Source organism: Melospiza melodia, chromosome 3 (assembly GCF_035770615.1).
Source record: "Melospiza melodia melodia isolate bMelMel2 chromosome 3, bMelMel2.pri, whole genome shotgun sequence".
In the NCBI taxonomy this organism is placed as follows: domain Eukaryota; kingdom Metazoa; phylum Chordata; class Aves; order Passeriformes; family Passerellidae; genus Melospiza; species Melospiza melodia.
Window position 1 is genome coordinate 31809009 of NC_086196.1, and position 18479 is coordinate 31827487.

Genomic DNA, 18479 nt, shown 5'->3' on the forward strand with positions numbered 1-18479 from the left:
TCTCATAATAAAAATCACAACAAGGGATAATGTCAAGCAAGGACACTGCTGACTGAGTTGCCTCAGACCTTCTGGGCCTTAAATAAGACAACGTTAGCTCCGCAATTGCATTGAGTCGGCCTTTTTGGTGGGCAAATTCTTTTCTGTGCCTCGGCACAGGCTCTGATGAGATGGGACTCACTGCCTTGGTATTAGTTTTGAATTGGTAGGCAAGACCTCTAACGCAACACCCAAAACCTCTTTGGTTTTTTCCATGGCAACATGTAAATGCACATACGCTATTTATGTTTGTAATTTGTGCCCTCGTTCACATATGCATATGATTTGTCTGAATTATTATCAGTTTGTTCTACAAGTGAATGGGTCAGCTTCACTTGAGATGAGTGTAATTTGCATTGTGTTTACTTTTTTTCCTTTCAAAACAAACAAATCATGCAACTGCTTTGCTTGCAGTTAAAATCTGCCAAGCTTGGTGCTGAGCTCTGTGAGGTATTCTGAAGTGCGTGGGCATCAAGTTCTGAACCTTCGCTCTTTTAACCTTGTACCTAAATTGGAACGCCGCATGCAGGGTTGTGGATGGACCACACAGTTTTCTGTGCAGCTGTTCCGCAGTGCAGAGCTGCCATGCAGGAGCAGCACAGAAATCCTAAAGTGTCACAAAGTGTCCTACGGCCACTGTGAAGTTGGTGCCAGCAGAGAAGCAAACAGTGGTCATGTTTGAGCAAGATCAGTTTGTCCTCTTGAGTCCTTGATATTTACAGCTGGTGACTTTGGAGAGACGATAGTCAGAGAAACAGAATTTTGCCATTGATGATGGACTTCTACAGAGTGCCAAACAGGAAGTCCCGATTCCTTTAAAAAGGGAAAGTCACCATTAAATTTTGAGAAGAGTCCCAACATTACAAGCACAGGAAAACTTGGATGTCATTAAATAGGCCAACCATTACAGAGTTCCCTTTTCATTTCTCACACACCTGAGGGTCACGTGCTGCCTTAGTTTTAAAACCATATGAACTATTGAAAGGGGGTGGGTTTTGATAAAGCCTGCATCTTCTGTGGTTTCTTGGATGCTTTATCTGTAGGCAGCTAGCCAAAATGTTTTGGTTAAAATATCTTTTGTATTGTTATTTTTTAATCAAAATTTTCACATGTAATCTAAAAAACCCAATTTATTGCAATGACATTAGTACCAACAAATAAACTTGCATATAAATTAGAAAAAGGAATAGGTCAATTTTTAAGTATGTGATTCCTTAATTTTTTAATATTTACAATGCATAGGAAAGAGGCTGCCTCACCTCCACAGATGTTCTCCTTCTGCAAACGGAATGGGTAAAAGAGAAGGCACAGCTTCAGTGCAGCTTCAGCAATAGCTTAGTACCATGGTTACAACAGTTTAACTAGCAGCATGCACCAAAAGCACCGAGACAAATTGTCTGCATGTACCTACACACAGAAACAAGGACATGAAACCACTGCAAAACTTAGGACTGTGAAAAGATTTTGCTGTACTCCCACTGCAAAGGTATTGCACTCTCTCTGCATCTCATGCTGTGTCCCAAAGGCAAAAATTAGCCTAACTTCTCACACAAGCATGCAAACAAGACTTCTGTTTTCACAGCTCAAGTTAGAAATACATCAGTATGAGGTGAGAAAACATCCTATTAACGTATGTTAGCACTCCTATCTGCTGGTGCATTTGTCTCTTTCTTTAAATGCACATGTGGTCAATTGTTAAACAGCATAGGCAGAATGCAAAATTACTTTCAGAAGGACCCGTTTCTTTTCTTTTAAACTAAACCAGAAAAACCAAACATAAATAACAGGGTCCTTAGGTCCTGGCCTTGTCTAAAGCTTCAGCTAACTGGTTGCATGCCAAACAGTTAGCTATAAAACTTCCTTTAAAATATAACTAAAATAAAATAGAAATAAAAGTAAAATATTTAGAGAATTCCATGTCTAATGAGTGCTTTCCAAAGCCCTTTGCCCAAACTATATATATTATGTGCTATAAGAACAAAAATGTAAACTGCTTTTTCTTTGATAAGCATCTTAAAACACATCATCATTAAAGCACATCACAACAAAGCTGCAGCCTCGATGTGAAAAAGAAGAGCGCAGAAACAAGATGTAGTCAATGTGGCATCACCAGGGGCTGCTCAAGAGACAATCTTGCTGCAAATGGAGAAGGGAAAGAACCTACCTTGTTTGGGGTGGGGTGAGTTTAAGAGAGGCAAAACCCAGAATGAGTTTGTACCAGTCAACTGGACAGCAAGAAGTAAGAAAGCTTAAAAAGGCTTTTATAAGCATGTAACAAGGAAAATGAGAAAAGGAGTTAGAAAGAAAAAAAGTCCTATTAAAAAATGAGACTGGGGATTAATATCACCAAGAGATACTGATTCCCTTCTGACATCTGTCTTTATTATGATGCACTTCAAACATAGAAGTGAATTTAGGAGCTAACTCTAGACACATTTTTTTCTCTACTTGATAGGATCAAACCCACCAGCAAGGTTTTCTTTGATTAAATGATTCCTAGGTTACACTAGACACAGACAGATAATTTTGACCTACAGATGTATCATTGTTGTAAATTGACAGAAATATCATTACTCTCTCTCACTGGTATATCTTCTGCCTAACTCTGACTAAATAATCATTAACTTCTTTAATATTATTTCTTGAATATATTAATGGTCATTAATATTTTTGTTCTTAATAAGGTCCAGGCATACTTATTTGGAAAGTAAGGTTGTTCATTGAGAAGAGAAAGCTTTGGGGAGACCTCATTGAGGCCTTTCAGTACCTTAAAGAAGCTTTTTAAAAACAGGGAGAGGGACTTTTTATATAGGCAGATAGAGACAGGACAAAGGACAATGAGAGACAGCAGGCAGGTTTAGATTAGATGTTAAGAAGAAAATCATTACTCAGAGAGTGGTGAATAGGTTGCCCAGAGAGTTTGTAGATGCCCCATCTCTGGAATTGTTCAAGGTCAGATTGGATGGGGCCCTGAGGGACTTGATCTAGTGAGTGGCATCCCTGTTGGTGGCAGGAGGTTTGGAATTACATCATCTTTAAGGTCACTTCCAACTCAAACTGTTCTACAGCCCTATAATCAACTAGGTAAGAATGCACCATTTGAGGCTTACAGGTTTATGTGCTAAAAGGAGGATATCATTGAGAAAGGACATTACAAAACAGTCTATCTTGCTACAGAATCCAAGACTCTTTGAAGGAGTTTAAATATTTAGATTAAGACGTCATGCACTGCCTTTATACTCAACATACTCACTCACCAAAGCCAAGCAGACCATGCAGGGTTCTCATGCTTAGTGCTCTCTTTGCAAAACAACTGCTAAAAGGAGAAGTTCTCAGCACTGCCATTCTTCATCACTGCTTTACAGGGTTTGAATAGGCATGTGTTCAACATGTGCTTTTGATGCTTCACTGCAAAGCTATTTATTTTCATTTTTAAAATTTTCCCAAATAAAAAATAAATCACACTGTTTTTCATATTTTGTATAAATATATGATTATTCTTTTTAAAAATGTGCTAAGTGATTTTTCACATTCCAGTTCCTAATGATATGTTAATTATCAGCAGATAAAAATGCAACCCACTGAGAAGAATTGGCTAGAGGAAATAGTAACAGGTCAGCTGACAAATTTAAATTCACAGGCTGACTTGGCAGTAGATGGATTTGTTCCTGCTGAGATCTAGAAATCCCCATGTCCAAGAGCATTTTGACAACTACTGTAGTGCTAAAGTAGAAGTACAATTGGATTTTAAAGCATATTTTTAATGCAGGGGAGTTTCAACCTTTCCCTTCTATTATCTATTCCAGCATTTGCTCAGATGGGTTTTAAACTGAGCAGAAAATGTCTCACCAGCTCACTCACCTAATTCACATTGAAATAAAATGGCAGCACTTCCATTATCCAAATCATATTTCCAGGGTTCCAGCCAGAAGCCAGAAAATACATTAAATGGAACATTGTTTGTGTACTGTAAGATGAAATCTAACCCTTACTGCGTTTCACATTTCATGTATTACTGCGCTCCACTACCTAAAGAACAACATGTGTGAAGAGTGTTCTGCAGCTGTTAATAATCAATGCTAGGAATAATACAAAATGTAGATTACAGGTACTTAACTCTTGATGCCTAGAGCTATATAACTGATTTTACATTCCATTAGAAGTCCGTGAAAGAAATTATCTTTTAGAGGGTAAAATGCTCTGTCCTATGTTAGACCTCCACCTTAGCACATAAAGACAAATCCTGAGCCAAAATTGTCCATTTATTTCCACTGACTAGAAAGACTGACTACATGAGTAGGTCACATGCAGATGTGCACAACTGTCTGGTAAACTTCACCTTTAATGCTTTTATGTTGCGCTTCAATATATGGAAGAAGCAATGTTCAGTTACAACGTGCACCATATGGCATACACAGCGTGGAGCAGTCAGTAGTTCAAAATGTACAGTACTGATTGTAGGAGGTGTTTCAGATCATCTTACACATCCCCAAATGGCAAAGGTGGGGATGAAGTCACACGTGTACTCAGAAAGCAGTGATGCTTTCCTGACTTTCTGAGTCTTCACCTTCTTCCTCACTGCCCTCTGCATGCATATTTAAAGAGCTGATGATTCGTTTCACACAACAACAACAAAAAAAAGAAGACTGCAAGAAAAGGGAGTAACAGTTCTTAGGTTGTTCACTTTTCTTGTGAGTTGCTCTAAAATGTATCTGGTGCACTCTGGTGGCTGCCTCGGTAATTTTTAATTCCATGACTTTGCAAAAGGTGAAACAGTAACTACCAGTGCTGCTTTTGAGATTATCCATATGAAGACTAATGAGCACGTGCATTTATTCTATTTTATCCTGTTTGGTTTTTCTTGAATGCTTTCTCTGGAGAAATTTAGATCTTGCCCGTTGCTGCCCATCTGCTTACCTTATGTAAATCACAGCGCAGGGATTGAGCGGCTGAGCTTCTCATCTGCCTTATGTTTTTACTCATGGTCAGACAGCTGCTGAATTTTACCCACAGAGGTATATCTGTTTCTGTAGAAGTAATTTATCCACATCTATTTGTAGTGTGACCTTGCACAAGCCCTCATATCAATTCTTGCTTCCCTTTCCCTGTAACAGGGAATCCATATAAGAGGGCTAATAATATCTAGCTATTTATGAGGAGCATTGACCATATGTTCAATTACATTGAAAGGTACCAAAAAATGCAGAAAATTATTTCCCGTTACATCACTAGATTTACTTTCATTTGGTGCATGATTTAATAGGGATAAAATGGCATGGATTTTTGCATCCATAGGCATAGAAAACAGATGATAAATCTAGTGCACTTTATAGAATCTCCACATGAGGTGTAGGACTTTTGGAGAAAACTAAGTGCCATAACTGATGTTTCATGCCACTTTGGGAAAGGGGAAGTCAGCATGAGTGTTGGAGACTAAGATTTTCATTGGTAACTCTGAATGACCCCTTTTTCTTTAACTACTTCTAACACAACTTTGATTTTATAAATAATGACTTCACCTACATCACTAATTATGAAATGGTGGTTGTGTTTCCCAAATATAATCACCTTGCCCCTCCCAAAGTACTACCTAAATGTGGTGCACACTTGAATGGATTCACTGCAGTAGATACACTCTACTAGCATATGAAATTGAAATAAAGATGGGTTAAAAAAAAAGTTTTGAGACTGGTATCTCATTTTTCTGTTCAATCATGTTTGACATTTATACAAGACAGCTGTATAACCCTTAAAAAAGATTTTTGTCTTGGTTAAACACACTTTTGGTTTTCTTTCAGAGGGAGATCTTCCATCCTCCTGACTCCTTGTTGACTCTGCATCTGTTTCAATTTGAACTGATCTTTCTTGAGCATGAAGCACCCTGAACTCTGTAGAGCAACTGGGACTTTGTACATCACAGATACTTTCTGTGACTGTATCACAGGCACAGTATTGTGGAAAGCATCAACTTTTCACATGGCTGCTTCTGACACTGGTGAGACTGATCTGAACATCATGCACTGTCTGATACACTTGGAGTAGACCTGCTGACTGGCTTGCACATCCAAGCACACAGAGGAAGCTCCTTCTGAAAGGTCTCCTCAGGGAAATGTGCTGTGCTTCTGAATGGAAGGGGGCATTTACTCTCTTGTTGAGAGGCTGCTCTCATGAAGGCCAGAAATCCTGGGTTTGTCTCTTCTCTTGGACACTGCATCCAACACCAAACCCTCTGAAGAGGCAGGAGCGAAGAAGACTCCAGTAGCTAACACTCTCCCCCCCCCTTTGTTCTTTAGGTCAGGAAATAGACCCCTCTATCCAGTACTTGGGATGTAACAACTGATGAACTCATCAGCTACAGTTTCATCAAGCAAGATTAGGGGTGCTAGCAAGTGCACAGAACGTACTTGGAAATAAACATATTTGTTACTTCCCAGACAGGCTGTGTCCATGGCTTGGGTTCAGGTTCTGTGCCACCATCCCCACCCCCCATCTTAGCCCAGGCTTCAGTAGGGTTTGGGATAGTTTTCTTCAGTCTGAATCTGGCTAGGAAGTTGAAACCATGCTCTCTCCCACACGTGTTAACTAAGTCAGTCAGAACATTGACTGAGAGCTCTTCTCTCCCTCACCCTTCTAATTTTGCTGTTGCCTGCAGATTTGATCACAGCTGAAGTTGTAGCACAAAAACATCTGGTGAAATAAAACAGAACAGCCACAAAGGAGGAGAGTTTAGTCAGTCAGAAAAGCTCATGAAAATTGTGACACAATCCTAAGCTGAGCAAGCCAGAGCTATCCAGAAATGTCATTATGCACTGAGGAAAAATGCTTCAGAACAAAGAAAGGAACAATTGTATGAGTCATGGGCTCTGAGAAAGAAAACCACTTGTCTTTAAGGGTTGAAGAATACCCAGTAAAACTTAAAGTTAACACAATGCAAAATATTCTTAGTTCTTTCTTACTGACAAAAATATTCATTTTGCATCATCTTCTTTCATCCCAAACAAATATTTGAAAAGTATTTCTTTCTCTCACATTTTACACTGCAATCAAATCCAGCCATTCTTAATACAGAATATTTCAAAATGTCAGTCTTATTTTTGCTATTTTGAATGGAAAAAATCTTCTAACTTCAATATGGATTTTAAAAATGGTTCATATCAACTCAGAACAGCATTTACCAGAAATACTAAATCCAAAAGAAGGCCACCATACTTTAACCAGATGTCAGGTCCCGACTACAGTCCAAGATATACCATCTTAATGAGACAATACCTTTTAAAACCATGTCTGCAAATATCATAGACAAATCAGAAAGAAGGAATGGAAGTTCTCACATTCTTGCTTGTCTTATCTATTTAATGAGGTTTCATGCATTTCATACAAACAATTTTTTTGACATGTTTTATGCAAATAGCTCTGACAATGACATTTAGCACTTGCAATTTTTTTTTAAATGAATGTAAGTACATGATATTTGGGATTGGAAACATTATTGTAACAAGGTTTGGACAAATTTTGAGCCAAAAAATTTACAAATGTAAGCTGCGAGAAAAAACATTCTTTATGATAGTCCTTCTGATGCTTTTTATTTACTCTTCATAGGTATTCAAAAGTAACTCTGATGAATAACAACTAAAATTAAAATTAGCATGAATACCTGTGCAAAAATTTGTACAATAAATTAATATTTGAGGTTTTGTTTCTTTTTGGCTGAAAGCCAGTTAGAAAGCTAAAAAAATACCAGTCATACACCAATAAAAACTCACAGCACTATTACAGCTATCCTGTAGAACCATGTACCAAGCAATAACTGTAAAGTTCATTATTATCTCTAGGCTGATGCATAGCCACACATGCAAGTCACAAATAATTTTAAACAAAGTGTCAAATCTGTAGCCTTCAGGGCTTCAGTCCTCTAAGGGTACAGTTGTTACAGAAACAAGTGACTAGATTTAATATATTTGCACTAATTTGCTCATCTTTGATTGCAAAGAAATTGTGATAGGTTTTTAGAGCAAGGTTCAGACAGAGCTGCAGAATTAAAAGGCAAGAATATTCTACCACTGCTGTGTATTTTGGAAGCAGTTGCTGGAATTACAAGAAGGCTAAACTTGAACATTTGCCTACATCAAGATATTACAGTGTAGTTTCTGCAGGAAAAACATAACATTTGCAGTTCACTTGGAAGATATTCACCCCCAAAAAACTGTATTTATGTTATAGTGGTTAGATTTACTTTGATTTACTGTAGTATCTTACTATTTAATAACTCACACTATGTACAATACTGTTCACCATATGTCCAAATAGGAAAAAAAAGAGGGAAGCTGAATTAACTTTTCAATGAGGATGCATATGTGGAAAGTAATGCAAATTTACATATATGTAAACATAAATATTATGGAGACATCTATGACCAAGTCTCCTGAAATTTTAATCTAAAAAAGACAATTATAGATTCACTGGGATAAATTAATAGAGTCACAAGCAAAATCAGAACAGTAGTGGATGAGACAAAACTGTCCCGGGAAGTGGGGCTGGTGTGCAGAGCAGGATACACACGTGTGTCCTGCAAGAGGGAAGAGTAGCAGGGAATGCTTCCAAGCCATATGGCTGCCATAGGGAACTGGGGTCAGAGTGAGCACTAACAACATACAGCTGCATTGGTGTTGGGTCTTTGATGAGAAAGACCATCTGCAGCTCTTGGCTGCCCTTGATTTCATCTTGGCACTTGAAAAATCAATGGGAGCAGTGCTACTTACTTACATCAGTGGAAGAATGCATTTCTCTCAGGGACAGAAAGCAGTTCTCAGAATCAGGCAACACACTGTCCCTTATACACTATCTCCCCCTTTCCCTGGGGAGCCTGTTTAGTGCTCAAACACACTCTGGGTGAAAAACCTTTCCTGATACCTAACCATACCCTTTGCTGATTCAGCTTCAGGCCATTCTCTCAGGTCCTGTCACTGACCACCACAGTGCCTGCCCCTCCTCTTCCCCTCATGAAGATGCTGCAGACTACAGTGAGGTCTTCCCTCAGTCTCCTGTTCTCCAGGCTGAATGGACCAAGTGACCTCAGCCTTCCTCATACAGCTTCCCCTCACCGTCCTCATGGCTCTCCTTTGGATGCTCTCTAATAGCTTAAGATCTTTTTTTATATTGTGGTGCCCAAAACTATACACAGTGTTCAAGATGAGGCCTCACCAGTGCAGAGCAGAGCGGGACAACTACCTCCTCTGAGCAGAGTATTTTTTACTAAATATAAAAACAAATTGGCAGAAGGCACCATAATCTGGTCAGTAATATTTCCATCTCAGAATTTAGATGACCCCATCAATCTCTTATCATGGGACAAATTACTTAAAATATCTAAGAATCATCATCATCTCTTTTCTATTCTTTCCTGACCATTAAAGACAGTGCTGTGCTACTTTATATACTGTGAATGAGAGACAGGCAGAAGCAAAGAGATGAGGATTGCATTTTGTGTTAATGAAAAGTAACATTTTTAAAGGACCACATAATTTCCAGCCAGGCTAGCATCTCTTTATCAGAAATTATGCAGTTTAACACTCCCAGTATAATAAATCAGCTGCATAAACTTCTGGTTTACCACTTTTTCCAAGCACCTTTTCTACCATCTTTAAAACTGAAATACAGGAAGTGAGCACTTAGAGTAATTTGAGTATTTCACAAATTTTCGTTGAGAAGAGGACTCACCTTGTATGTAAGCATGAATAACAACAAAATTTGGTGGAAAATATTACAAATAAGGTTTAATACCATGAGTTCTTCTGTTCTTGAGGGGATTTAGAACCTAATTATTTTACCTATGTTTTGGAACATCTTACAGAAGTACAAGGGGATAATAATCTGTAGGATTTTTCATCACCCGCTGGCTGATGTACAAAAGCTTCAGCTATACATAAGTACCTCCACTCCAGAAGTCTCTACAATTTTCTCAGAATTATAAGTGTTATTGATAAATATAATAAAATCACATTTCTGTTAGCTTAGCTAACAGGAACAGGTTAGGAACAATCAAGTAGTACTCATATGAAAATCCTGTTTGTGTTTTGCTTTTCACAAGCTGCAAGGTGAAGGACAAACCAGAACCATGGCAAAACCCACACACAGGCCACAAACAAGAAAACTTCAACTATTATACAAATATGGTTTTTTCTCCTTCATTCCCCATATATGCAGATATATAATGACCAGTGCTCCAAATTTTCTAATTGTCTAATAGGAGTGCCATCTTCTTAAGGCAATGGATGATAAGGATTGATGTCAATAGACAAAAGTCAAATGGATAAATTATAAGGTAAATGCCTGCATTGTAGAACAAGAATTTATCATTCCATAGCTGAGATCACCAGTGTTTGTGAAGAAGGTAGCCTTACTTCATCAAAGCCTGAAAAAGACTTGGGAAATGAGGTTATAAATGACAGGGCAGTAGAATACTGAAGTTTTTCTGCTGCCAGAGCACATGAAGCAAAATTATGACCCCACCAAAGTCAGAGACTAAGCCTCTTCTGATTTTCCTGGACTAATATTTCAGCCCTAGTTCCTGTCCTGTGAGTTCAGCACCTGCTGCAGCACTTGGGCTCCTTTACACTCATCTCTGAGGTGATGCAGGAGAGATGGGCACCAGGGTAGCTGCTACCAAGCCTTCAGGCCCCTGGCCCAGTGCTGCCTGAACTGGATGATCCACCAGCCTGGCTTGGGGCTTGTAAATTCTCTTCTGAGGAACAAATAAATAGATCCATGAGTGAATTGTTTGCTGTCTGCGTTTTGGATTCATAAAACATTCTCAGTTTTAAGTATTTAAATTGCTTTTTGCTTGTGGTTTGTTTGCTTGTTGGGGTTGTTTTTCATTGGGGGATAATTATAGGACAACCTATTCCTATTCCCTCATTCTGCTTTCTTTTTGCATTTTTTTGCTTAGATCACTTTCTGATTTTTTTCAACATCATTCTTAGTACCAGAGAGGTCTTTTAGGAAATAGCACTATGGCAAAAAATTAGAGCACTCTTTCTTTCAGGTAAAAAATCCCAGAACAGACAGGAGAATGAAACATCAGTGTGAAATTCCACAAGAATTTGTGTACAATCATTCCCTGCACAGCTCCCACCAAAATGATGGGATGACCAGGTGTCAGCTCCCTCTCCCTTTCATGTTCAGAAACATATCTACAGTTCAGGCTGGGCACTTGTCAACAGCACCCAAGTTTTGTGCACATCCCAAAGGAATTAGGAGAATTTTGGAATGGAAGCTTTATCACTATGGTCTTCTACACTTTAATTTGGCCAGCCAGACTCTTCCAGAATGGGTACAGAGAAAACATACTAGTGTTGATAAATTTTATCAATATAAGAGTACTTGTAATCTTTAATACCTGTTCGGGTATTTAGGTGGCTGTGGTAGTGTAAAGTGCTTTTCTATTGCTACCACAGTAGGGCTTTTCCTAGTATAACTATTATTTCTAAAAATCCACATTTCTCACTGAAATAGGCTCATTTTCAAGAGTACAAAGCCCAAAAAGCACTTCCAAAAATTAGAAAAATTAGTCTGTAGACATCTTAGTTTTAGTTTTATCAAAGCAACAGCACAAACACCACATCTCTCTGATGGTTTTGGGGATCCTGGCCATGAATGAACAGTTAAGGGGAAAAAAGCTGCATGCCCACCAAAATAATTCTTTTTCTAATTTTTTCCTTAGCCTGTTTTTTTTCCCTTTAGTTGCTTTGGATCATCACTAAAAATTAAGCCAGAATTGCTATAAAAGATTATTGCTACTCTAAGAGCAGATGCTCATAGGAGCAGTTTTCAAACTGATTATTTTGCTTTTTCCTAGTCCCAGTTTCAGTTATCTATTTGTGGAAGCATCAGGTTATTATCTATCCAAAGTGCATTTCATTACAGAAATCACAGAAAGATATTTTTACAAGGATTCAGCCCAATGTATAATGTGTGCTGCAACATTATGAAGAAATATATATTACAATATATAACCATAATAGTTTAAAATGTCTTAAGTGCTGCCTAATATACTATTCACATGGGCAAAACTGAAATGTTGTTTTTTCTCCCTGAAGCAGGTACATAATTTTGTAGCTGCCAACAAGCTGTGAAATAGTTATAACTTTAGGATGTTGCCATGTTTCAAGTACCCTGTTTTAATCAGTAGAATTCCCTACTTTTAACTATTCAGTGTAGACTATTGTAGCTATTTTAGTCAACCTAATTTCCTATTCTCTTGGCTGCAGATAAGTACTTTAATGAAAAGCATGAACAAAATTTTAAATAAAGCTTCATCACAGTTGCTTTGCAAGGACCCACTACGTGTACTGGATTTTGTATTATTCACATTTAGGGTCTGAAAGTGCAGAAGTGTTGGCATAGATGACTGAGCACCATTCCTAAATTACAGATATATTGCAAAGTACAGAAGAATACTGGGAATATATTTACTAATCTCCCAGTAGCATTTACTATACTATGCTTGATGTATATCAGAAAGACTTTTAACATGGCCAACTCTTCTGGCATAACATATTCTTACAGAAGCAAACAATGTGCATTAATAATAAAATAACTATTGGCCTAAATTGTACAGTCAGATCAGGTTTTCTGTTAAGAGGTTGATTTTCCCAAACATCCAAACACAATATAATGGAAGCTGTGTTTATGTTTAAACAATATTCAGATTTAAACTATATTAAATACCATTTCTAATTCAGGACTTAGTTGAATATACCTGGCTCATAAAACAAGCAATCCTAGTGATTTGACTGCAGGCTACTGTAATTATAGGATCAATTTTTAAAAGCCACCAAACACTTACAGAGGGCAGAGAAGGTGGTGTACAGGTAAAGACAGGGAACTAAATTACTGAGACACAAACCTCAAGGGAGAAAAAAGGAGTTGTATCAATGGATCATTCACTGTCTCTCCCAGCAGCAGCACTAAGGGGAATTGACAGTAATTACAATGAAGAAACTGACTCAAAACAAACTGGAGGGGGTGGCATTCCACGTCATGTGTCATTGCACAGTGGTATTGCTGGCTGCAGGATGCTGGTGAAGCTGAAAGCTTACACGAGTTCTGGGCAAGACCAGACATGTTTGTGGAAGATTTATCCATGGACTATTGCTAAACACACAGAAAGAACATCTGGCTCAGGAATTGCCTGGCAGCATATGGCTGCAAGCTGGTGAGAGCATTGGGAATATTGCCCCTTCCTTAAAACACTTTTATGCGTGTCTTTTAAACAAGTAGGATACCAGGGAGATGGACTTTCTGTCCAAACCAGTAGAGCTACTTTTATGTCCAAATAGGCCAGAATTTAAAATAATTCTTGTTCCTTGCTACAATGAGAGTAATGTAAATGCATGCGAATGACAAAAAATAGAAATTATTATTCACTATAAGACACTAGAAAAAATATCTTTATTATACTGCATTATTTATTTTTTCTTTTAAAGGTAACACATCCTATTTAATTTATGATTGAATTTATTGAACTTTCTGAGGATACAACTTCCTGATTAGGTTTAAAACCATCACCTTTCAAGGAAATCTGGATCACATTTAGCATGCAGTTGTCACAAGCAATTCTCAGGAACTCATTCCCAATCGTGGATCTTTGAAGCCTGCTCCAGCTTTGCAGAAATGAAGCAATTCTTCAACTCTAACCCCTGTAGCTGAAACATTTTAAACACAGACTAACACTGACAGTGTACTTATCTGCAGAACACAGGCCCCTTTCTAAATTGCAAGCCATGTTCCCTGCTCATAGTGGATGTTCAGTGTTATCTTAATTCAGTGAATTATGTATTCACAAAATAAACATGCATTTAAATTTTAACAGTGCACTTTAGTCAGCGAAACTGTTGTGTTTACGCCCTGATTGGAAATGTAAATATCAAAAATGTCAGTGGACAAAGAGAAAGACATCTGCATCACTCTGAATTTCTAAGTAGTATTTTAAGATAATGAATTAAAACTGTCAAATGCATTTTGCTATGGCTAAAAGTAAAAATATTTAGAACACATCTGGATTAGAAAACTTCCTTAAAAAAATCTGTTCTCACTGAAATCTGTAAAATGTCAGTATATATTATCAATCCACATCCTTCAAAAAATTACATTTGGAGGCATTTCTAGAGCTCATAATCCAGCTCATACTGATGCCCAAAGACTGTCCTGCTGATTGTTTGGTTTTGGTGTTATGTTTGAGTCAGTAGGACTGAAAACTAAGAACATATTTTAAATAAACTTTATTTACTTCAGATTAGACCAAGGTAGATGGAGCAAATAAAACAAATTCCCTTGAGAATACTCCCAAGAACTCACCTCTTTGAAGATGGTATTAAATACAATTTACATAGCAGATCTTTAATAGTAGCAAAGGATTCCATATTTTGTTTCCTTCCATTTCATTCCTGAACACTTGATCATTATTCATACATTCTGCAGTGTCATGGAAATACTTGCAATATTTAACTTTATCTATTAGGGCTTAGAGTTTTTCATTTTGCTCCAACTATTTGTATTTGCATGCGAAGTCTCATTACTGGAAGCAGCTAATAATACAAAGGAGAACTGCAGAACCAAGTGATTTGCTAAGTTAACAATCTCAGCATGGCTCCTACCTAATACAAGAGTAGGTTCAAAGATCCTCTGAATTACAAATTAATAGTTGCACCAATTCCAGAGAAAGGAGTGAGAAGTTCAGTCTCTGTGCAGCCAGTTCACGGGGTGGGTGTTCCAGCCTGAGGAACCATCAGCTGCAAACATTAAGGAACTCTGTTTCTCAGAGGGCATATCTGATAGGAAGAGCAGACAGAAGAGCAGGACCATTTTTCCTTTCTGCCCTGCTAGTCACAATATTTTGTGTTTTGCAAAACAGACACCACCTTTCTTTCAACATCTACTTGGCTAGAGAAGGTGAATTTTAGGAGACTTTGAACCAAAGTCCATTTTCTCCAGAAGCTGGGATTTCTGCTGCTGGAAGTTCTGGGATGACTCTGAGTATTTCTGCCACCAATAATTGGAATTGTTCACAATAACTGTCTGGATCAGAGAAAAATAGTTCCTAATCCGACAATCACATAATCCTTTCCCCCTTTCCTGTGTATCAGAGAGATTTGTACCCTTGGGGTGATCTACAGCACACGTACACACAGTGCTGGGTAATGGTGGGTGCAAACCAGCTGCCTTCTGTAGCTTCCATTGTTCTTGTAAATATTGACATCTGTGTTTTCTATCCAAAGGATTTCACCTGAAATTAAAATAAAGTTCATAATTTTGAAAGGTAGAGAATTATTTGCCTAATTTTGCCTGGTTTTTAGTGTGTCCCTTTTTTTTGTCCCCTTCATCCATGTCTGAATTCCACTGTGTTCCCAAGCTAAACTCAGAAAACACATAAAGGACAAGATCATCAGTTAAATTCTCCAGCTTCACAACAAACAGCGGTCACTACTCTGTGTATCACCAGCCCAAAATGAGTTTTTTGTGTTAAAAAAAAAAAAAAAAAAGCTCAGCCTTCTGCTTTCAAGGAATACTTTGTCATTTAGCAAGCTTTTATCTCCAATACCAAATGTATTCAATATATGTGGGCATACCAGTAGCTGTCAGTCAAACCAGCACCTATGATGGGACTGTGATCCAGAAGTGTTCAAATCTGATTCTCACGGATGAGTTTTGGAACTCTAAGATTCACCTAAGTACCGCCACAATTTGAAACTCAGGGAAAAGGTGAGGAAAATGTATTTTTGTGTCTTGAAAGTAGCAGCTGTAAGGAAATGCAGAGATGTCAGCCTGATATCCAGCTCCAAGGCAGGACTCTCCAGCTCCAGTAGCTTCAAAAGCCTCTGTGAACTCCATGCTTGGCCTTCTGCCAAGAGTGGTGATTACAGAGTGTCATGACATGCAGTGCTTACTCATTTTTCTTACGTGCCCCAAATGCCTGGGTTTTTTCCTCATGACAAGTTTTGGATCTTGCTGTTCCTAACTACAGAACTGAAAGTAAAATGCTGGTGCAGAACAATGTCTGTCAGCTCTTTGGGTACTTACTGAAGCAAAAATAAACAAGACTATACTATATGTAACACATGGATACATTAAAGAGGGTTAAACAGGGTTTTATTATGAAATGCTGTTCGTATTTACTAAAACATAAGATGGAACAACTGAGTTTGTAATGGTGCAAGTAACAATCTACCACCATTTTTTCCATCAGATTAAGAAGGAAACAGCTGTTGTCAGATGGCAGCATGATGCCAATAGCTGAACAGGAAGGATTACAGCATTCAAGTCATCTTAAATCTAGTGCATAAGCATTAATAGAGGCTTTTCTTTCACCACAAATGGCTAATGTAGCTAAGCTCTGACACTGCTCTGAACTTCTCACTTACCTAGGGAAACTAAATGCTGCTGTTAGCAGCACAGTAGATGAAGTAATATTTCCTTTAATAAAAATGTCATGAAGGATTTACAAATCTGATGTAAGTCATTAAATTGACAACACCATGAAGCACAGAACACTAAAATGGTGTCTCTGTGTTAGCTCTAAAGACACCTTGAAAGGAAACATAGCATCCTTTACTTCACTTAAATCTATTATAAACCGCTCATTATGATCTCCTACTTATCAAATTGATCTGGACCTTAGACTCTGCCATGTAAAAGAGTTCAAGGGAAATTGCTAAGGGCACAGAGTGCAGGGGGAGTCAGTAAATACCAGGGAGTTCATTGCATGGAAACTGCTTTTGTTTAGGAGCAGAAACACAGTTCTGAAAGACTAAGACATTTCAAAGTGATATTTACTTTAAAACCTCTGTTCTGCCCTCATTTCATGTCTGTCTGTCCCATAACACTGAAGGTCTTTGTTGATCCCATTTCCAGGGAGTACATGTACAGGAGCATGCATTCATAATTCTTACTTTTAAATAAATCTTAAAAACATCTACTTACCTCATATCACTACTACATATTTTAAAGTTCTTTTATTATTATAATCTAAATTTTGATGAGTTTTACTGCTCTTATTAATATTACAGCAGCAGTAATTTTAAAATTCTTTCAATTTTGTTTCAGTCAGTTTTTATATACCTTACTGGGTAAATCACCTTTACCTCACTTACCAGAAAGCTGAGAGCCAGTGTGGTACTGTGGGAAAGAAAAGCTAAGGACAAATTTGCTGCTGCAGGTAGTTCAAAGGATTATCACACAGCCCAATCCTTCAATTTTATTAGAAATTGATCCCTTAACTGAATTAACTATCCAAGCAGGTTTTTATCCAAATTAGGTTTCCTTCTTAAGTTTGTCTAGAGGCAGATGGCAGCCTTTAAAGATTATTGGAGATATAAACCATCCTATCTTATATATGTAATTAAAAATCAATACCATGTCCCTAATTTGTAGAGAATATGTGCTTTTCTGTGAAAAGCTATGAAATCTCTTGTCTCATTATGCCCAGGTATGCCAGGCATTTACTGTCATAATAGCAAAATGTGGCATTTATGGGAGATATTAATCTGTTGCTAGTGCTGGCCACCAAATGCAGGGCCATATGTTTCTCTGCTGGGAAGAACAGACAGGACCTAAATTCTTTTCACAAAATTAAAATTCCCTACAGGAAACATACATTATAGATCAGTTCTCCTCTTGCACTCACCCTTTGCTCCAAACCTGGGGTTTGGAGAAAACTTTAAAAATTGGATAGCATTATGGATCGGAACATGGGGGCTGGCTTGCACCCGTAGAGAGGGGCAGGGATTCTCTCATTTTTGCTAGAGGAAATGTCAATTCTGGAGAAAGGAAATGAAGGTAAAGATACCTGTAAACAAGGGAATGTAGGTCTGGCTCTCATTACTGTGTGTAAATCCCTAGGCCATTGGATTTTGCCTCAGAAATTATGATAAAGTCCACAATGTCAATGCATGCCCTTGCCATGAGTATGAGGAAACTGACCACTTCACTACCTACAGACATTCCAACTCTGAGAGCAGAATCAAATACAATAAGGAAAAATATCTTTGTCCAAGAATGCAAGGAAGAAATAAACAGATTTTTTAGCTCCATAAATTATATTTGTCTTGACTTTAAGCTTATTTTTCAGCAGACATGAAGCATTAGCATTTCTGTTCTTAAAAACATTAAATTTATTGAATACCTATGACTACTTACTTTCTGCTGGACATCTTTGTGTTGGGTTTGCCTCCAAATGGCATTCTTGACCCTTTGCTTTTTCTTGTGTTTTGCTTTTCAACTTAGATGGACTTTTTTAATGGCATTGGCATGCATTTCTTTGCTGTCACTATTTGTTATTATGCTCCCTAGGAAAATTTTTTTTACAAATACAACTATATACTGTTTTTTCTCAAAGTCACCAAGTTCTTGCCATGACATTGCTTGACTTACATAACAGTAAGTCC

The 18479-nt window shown here is 37.8% G+C and overlaps 1 protein-coding gene across 1 annotated transcript in view; it reads right to left on the reverse strand.

The window, feature by feature from the left end:
* ARHGAP18 (Rho GTPase activating protein 18) overlaps positions 1-18479 on the reverse strand; it is a 94207-nt gene that overhangs the window by 67918 nt on the left and 7810 nt on the right. The window lies entirely within an intron of this gene.